This window comes from Podarcis liolepis, assembly GCF_965112155.1.
Source record: "Podarcis liolepis genome assembly, chromosome: 7".
NCBI lineage: Eukaryota > Metazoa > Chordata > Lepidosauria > Squamata > Lacertidae > Podarcis > Podarcis liolepis.
Window position 1 is genome coordinate 11320111 of NC_139561.1, and position 6829 is coordinate 11326939.

The 6829-nt window shown below is 44.5% G+C and overlaps 1 long non-coding RNA gene across 1 annotated transcript in view; it reads left to right on the top strand.

The window, feature by feature from the left end:
• LOC310712110 overlaps positions 1-6829 on the top strand; it is a 159962-nt gene that overhangs the window by 12341 nt on the left and 140792 nt on the right. The window lies entirely within an intron of this gene.

Below are 6829 nucleotides of genomic sequence, written 5' to 3' on the forward strand. Positions count from 1 at the left end.
GATTCTTTGAGGGAAGCCATGGCTGTTAACGAAGGGGTGTCATGGTGCCTTGAATGTGATTGATGCCTTACCTATGTCCTTTGTCAAAAAGCCCATTGCGACCCATGCTTTGCAGAGGGAGGGAGAGGCACTGTGGCCTAATGGTTAGAGTGTTGTGCATGTGATCAAGGGAAATCTAAAAAATGTAGTACAGTGGTACCTCGGGTTAAATATGCTTCAGGTTACAGATGCTTCAGGTTACAGACTCCACTAACCCAGAAATAGTTCCTCAGGTTAAGAACTTTACTTCAGGATGAGAACAGAAATCGTGCTCTGGCGGCACGGCAGCAGCAGGAGGCCCCATTAGCTAAAGTGGTGCTTCAGGTTAAGAACGGTTTCAGGTTAAGTACAGACCTCTGGAACGAAATAAGTACTTTACCCGAGGTATCACTGTATAAGCACCGACAACTGGGAAACACGGCCTACGAGCGCTCCAGTTGGAGAACAGCCTTTCCCAAAGGTGTCCTGGGCTTTGAAGACACTTGAACTCAGGACGAAAGGGAGAAACATGCTAAGAGGAAGGCATGCTTGGTAAATCCACACCATGATCAACTCCTGCCCGGAAACCTACGTCCCCACTGTGGAAGGACGTGTGGATCCAGAATTGACCTCCGCAGTCACTTACGGACTCGCTGTTAAAACCATGTTTATGGAAAACAATCTTACTCGGCTATAAGTGATTGCGGAAGAAGTACAGTGGTACCTCGGGTTACAGACGCTTCAGGTTACAGACGCTTCAGGTTACAGACTCCGCTAACCCAGAAACAGTACCTCAGGTTAAGAACTTTGCTTCAGGATGAGAACAGAAATCGCATGGTGGTGGCGCGGCGGCAGTGGGAGGCCCCATTAGCTAAAGTGGTACCTCAGGTTAAGAACAGTTTCAGGACCTCCTGAACGAATTAAGTCCTTAACCCGAGGTACCACTGTAGTTGTTTTGATAAGGAAAGCTGAAAGAGGGTGATACAAGAGCATAGGACCAAACTCCTTGAAGCCAAGGTCCCTTCAGGACACCCCCCCCCATAAAATATTTGAGGAAGCCACACAACCCCAGTTGATGGGCATTGCCATTCAAATGGTGTTTGTGCACCATGTCTTGTGATTGATTATGCGGAGTGGGGTTTACCTGCAGCCCCCCCCCCCAATATTTTTTTCAAGTTGGCATCCCCTGACAAGAGTCTTGCTTTTTTAAAAAAAAAAAAATTATTGCTTTTTTTTCCAGATACAGATATTAAGTCAGATATATAAAAGAGATAACAGAAAAAGAAAAGAAGAAAGAAAAAGAAAATCATCTTTCCAAAACATTTTTCCATAACCAACCGGACTTCCCCACATCTCCCTCACCCTGCATTCTTTACAATAAAGATATCAGCAAATTATAACCTTGTTTCATGCGTTCTTTTGTTCTTTCGAATAATTATATTTTAGGTTTAAAATACTTATTATCAATTTACTTTTACTCTAAAATAAATGTAGTGTTGTTTTAAACTTTAGTCCTTTCATAAATATAACTTAATTTCCCATACCACCAAATCTTATTGCTGAAGCTGGATTTTCCAAATCATGCAAATTCTTAACATTCATATAACTTATAAAATTTTTGTAAATAATCCTTAAATTTTTTCCACTGAGCAAGACAAGAGTCTTGCTGCCCGATTAATCCAGCATCCTGTTTTCACACTGGCCAACCAGATTCCTGTGGAAAACCCCAACAGCAACTTTCCCCTCCTATGGTTTCCAGCAATTCAGAAGTATTATTGCCTTTGACAGTGGAGGCAGAGCATAGCTTTCACGGCTAGTAACTATCAATAGCCTTATTCTCCTCCATGAATTTGCCCATCCCTCCCTCTTTCTTTCTTCTTTATAATAATTTTTATTGCATTTTCGACTTTATCATAGTTACAATTTCCATACCTAATTCAATAAACTCAAATATTGCTCTATCCGAGCATCGACCTCCTCTCGCTCCTCTTTCTGACTTCCATACATATTTATTCTTAGCATTTCTATAACCACTTTTTTACCTTCTCTCATATTTTTTTTAAAAATTCCCCTCATTAAATGTAAATCAGTTCCTTATAATCACATGACAAAACATTTCAACTCAAACCTACAAACGTTTTCAGATGTTTACAACGCTCTTTCATATATAATACAAATTTGCCCCAGTCCTTTTGAAACAGTTCGTCGCGCTGATTACGGATCTTCCCTGTCAGCTTTGCTAACTCCACATATTCCACCATCTTGCTCCGCCATTCTTCCACTGTTGGAAGCTCCTCTGATTTCCATTTGTGAGCCTTGCGGCCGTTGTGGCATACATAAACAAATTCACATCTTTTTTTGGAATTTCATCTCCAATTAAACCTAACAGAAACACCTCTGGTTTTTTAAATTGAAATTGTATTTAAATATCTTTTTTAATTCATTGTAAATTAGATCCCAATAGGCTTTCACCCTGGTACACGTCCAACACATATGATGGAAGTTCCCCTCCTTCTTACATTTCCAACAATTTTTATCCTGATTTCTATACATTTTTGCCCATCTTTCAAGGCCATCCAAATTGCTGGCCTCCTGCAGCGGTGAGTTCCACAGTTTAACGGCGACGGGCTGCCAAGTTGCATCCGTCATGAATCATCCGTCGCTGAAGATTGCAACAAAAGAAAAGTTCGAAATTGCAACTGAAGGTTGCAAGCAAAGGAAGGGTAACAAAAAGACGTCTAAGCATCTTTAGTGCCAAGTCATGAATTCATGGAGGACAAATTCTGATGAAGGGATGCAGGTGGTGCTGTGGGTTAAACCACAGAGCCTAGGACTTGCCAATCAGAAGGTCGGCGGTTCGAATCCCCATGACGGGGTGAGCTCCCATTGCTCGGTCCCTGCTCCTGCCAACCTGGCAGTTCGAAAGCACATCAAAGTGCAAGTAGATAAATAGGTACCGCTCCAGCGGGAAGGTAAACGGCGTTTCCGTGCACTCCTCTGGTTCGCCAGAAGCGGCTTAGTCATGCTGGCCACATGACCTGGAAGCTGTACACGGCTCCCTCGGCCAATAAAGCGAGATGAGCGCCGCAACCCCAGAGTCATCCGCGACTGGACCTAATGGTCAGGGGTCCCTTTACCTTTACCTTTACAATTCTGATGAAGAGTAAAATTAATCAGAGGTGTGGCCAGAGAGAACCAATCAGAGGTGCGGCTGGAGATTTGACGTGAGAATGGGGTTTCATGTTCAGGAAAACACAAAAAGAGCAAGAATTCAGGTGGCGGCTTCCTCTCTGCGTGATTTCTTGCAACTTTTAGCTGGTGTATATTTTTGTCTTTCCCCCAACAGCGGCTTCTACAAAGGCACGCTAGTTTAATGTTTTTGAGAGATTTCACATTTCCTTGTGTGGTTGATAATAGGCCGCAAGATACTGGATTTTCTGTGAGTCCGCCCCCCCCCCCCTGCTTTTATCAATTTTGTAACAGAAAGTGCCTACAAATCATAAATGGCAAACAACAGGAGAGGAATCCCCAGAACAAGAATAAAGGTAAGTTAAAAACTAAACAAGATCTAAAGGAAAGGTCGACATTTAGTCCGATTATTTCTGTCTCTCTTCACAAGTTCCAGCATAGGAATGGCAAAATACCGGAACGTGGGACAGTCAATTTCAAATCTGGCAGTGTAAGTTTTTCCCAATTACTCATTCTTCCAGTCTTAAATTCAGTTCTCCACTAAGATAGGGCATATAAGATAAAGGGCACCATTCGTCAGTTAATTTTAAATAAATTTAAATTTTGCATAGCACTTTCTTTTCTGTTTTTTTCTGTTCTTTTCCCCTTCTGTAAGGTGGTTTGAGAGAAAGGAGTTTGGCATAAATTCCTTAAACCAAAAAGTAAAATAAATAGATGAAAACCCACATGTCTAAAGGATACCATGTTCTGATTCAAAGTGAGAATGCAATGAAGTGGGAAGAGAAAAACTATTAAGAATTATTCAGTTGGCAACATTTGTTGAAATGCAGCCAGGAATTAACAGTAGAAAAACGAACTTTTTGTTTGACATCTCCTGACCTTTCTGTTTTCAATCATCCCTTTTCAAGGAACCCACAGGGCAGTGAGTTCAGACCTTATCCACAGTTCCTATCAAAAGAAAGACAGAAATCTCTGATTCATCCATTGCCAGGGTGATGCTTTTGTGGCATCATCAGTTACTAGTTCGGTCAGCGCCATCCCACACATTCCCTGTTCCTCAAAATGCTTCTCAAAGCTTTCCAATCACAAAAAGGAGTTGCTTCTACACTCCCACGCAGCTGTCCTGAACTCACATGGTTAAGGCAGCATTCCCCACATGGACTATAGACTGCTGTGTGCTGCTGCCTTGAGACATTTATCATTTAAGAATTTGCTCAATAAATCAATAAAAGCCTGTGGGCTGTTCGTGTTCAGTACAATTGCACCAGAGTGTAGAAGGAACAAATATTTCATTCAATATAAAATGGCACTTGGGATTTATCAATGGCCTCAGTTCTGCCTGTTAATTACCATCTTTGGCAGTCAGCGCCAAAACACAACCTGGTTGTTACATTTTAATTACTTTACGTGTGTGTGTGTGTGTGTGTGTGTGTGTGTGTGTGTGTGTGTGTGATCTATAAATATTCTTATAAATATTCAAAAGCCCCCCCCCCCCAAAAAAAACACCAGGCCCACCTACACAAGAGAGAGGGAGAAACAGCCTTAATGGTGTTTTCAGAAGTATTTTAAAATATATATATGAAAAATCAGAGGCAGCATCTGTTATCTGTGTGGTGGCATTTGCTTCTTTTAAACTCATGGTTGCCCTCTGGTAGTTTAAATAAGTATATCTATTAAAATAAAGTAAGATTTCTTTTTATTTTTGAAAAAAAGGAGTTCCCAGAGAGATTGTGGGTGGTCAATTTTTAGTCAATTAAAAATGACTTTTAATTGACGCATCTAACCCTAGGGTGGCAAACGTCCCACCCAGCCTTCCAAAGGTTGTAGCTAGCTAAATCCTACTCGGGAGTAGACGCACCAAAATTGACAGACCTAGGTTAGACATAGGAACACGGGTGGAGCTGTGGTCTAAACCACAGAGCCTAGGGCTCAGAAGGTCGACGGTTCGAATCCCCGCAACGGGGTGAGCTCCTGTTGCTCGGTCCCTGCTCCTGCCAACCTAGCAGTTCGAAAGCACATCAAAGTGCAAGTAGATAAATAGGTACCGCTCCGGCAGGAAGGTAAACGGCGTTTCCGTGCGCTGCTCTGCTTCGCCAGAAGCAGCTTAGTCATGCTGGCCATATGACCCGGATGCTGTATGCCAGCTCCCTTGGCCAATAAAGCGAGATGAGCGCCACTACCCCAGAGTCAGCCACGACTGGACCTAATGGTCAGGGGTCCCTTTACCTTTACCTAGGTTAGACACACACAGAAATTTCAATAGGTCTGCCCTGGGTAGGGCAGGCACTGGATAATACCCTTTCCCACAGATAATTGGCATGGAAAAGCCAAGAGGGGCTATGTTGTCTGTGCACGTGAGAATATGGGGTGATACCTCTCAGTTCTGCCCCTGGTGAATATGTGGCCCTTTGTCCCACCCCCAATGAACTGCTTGCAGCCCTAAGGTGGTTGTACCCAACTAAGTTTTACTCAAGAGTAGACCCTCTGAAATGAATGGAACTACCGTATTTTTCGCCCTATAGGACGCACTTTTTCCCCTCCAAAAATGAAGGGGAAATCTGGGTGCGTCCTATGGGGCGAATGCAGGCTTTTGCTGAAGCTTGGAGAGCGAGAGGGGTCGGTGCGCACCGACCCCTCTCGCCCTCCAGGCTTCAGGAAGACATCCGCAGCGTGGGGAGCCTTGCAGGAGTTCCCCGCAGGGCTCCCCACGCTGCGGATAGCAGCTTGCTTCCCGGAGCGCCGGGCGCCCTGAAGCAGCGCGCCCCTCACGCCGGGCAGACATGGGCCAGCCCCACAAGCTCGGGGGACATCAGGGAGGCGCAGCGCCGCCATCCCGCTGTTCCTCGACCTGGTTCGGTTTCCCCGACCTGCTTTTGGGGGGAGGAAATAAAGGAAAAAAAAATTTCCTTTATTTTCCCCCAAAAAAACTAGGTGCGTCCTATGGGACGGAGCGTCCTATGGGACGAAAAATACGGTAAGTCATGTCCATTAACATCAACAGGTCTATTCTGAGGAGGGCTGGCCTGAACACAACCCCTAATTTCTAAGCAATCTGTGGTTTAGGGAGGTGACTCCCCCCAAGGACAAAGGTGGTTCGAAATGTAAACAAATACCGTGCTTTTCCGTGCTTTTTCTTTAAAAATCATGCATTAAAAGTGGGGGTCGTCTTATACATGGGTAGTGCTTAGGGTGGATGTTTGATTGGTTGCTGCTGTGGCTGTCAGAGGCTATGGAGCGTGTTATTGATTGCTGTGTCAATGGGCAGTGTTGATTGGCTGACGCTCCGGTAGTTGGGCGGGTGACTGGCAGCTTCTGCCGGCGATGGGATATACGGGAGGCGGATTTTGCGATGCGTGCTAGTGAGCGATTTTCGGCAGTGCCCCCTAAAAAAAGTTCAGCAACCCTGGGTGAACCCCCCCCCCAAAAGAAGCTCAACAACTCTGTACCATCTCCCCCCATATTGAGTCCCCCAAAATAGTCTTATACATGGGGGCGTCTTATAGACAGAAAATTACGGTACAGTCATACCTCGGGTTACAGACGCTTCAGCTTGCGTTTTTTCGTGCTATGGACCGCCAAAACCCAGAAGTACCGGAACGGGTTATTTCTGGGTTTTGGCAGA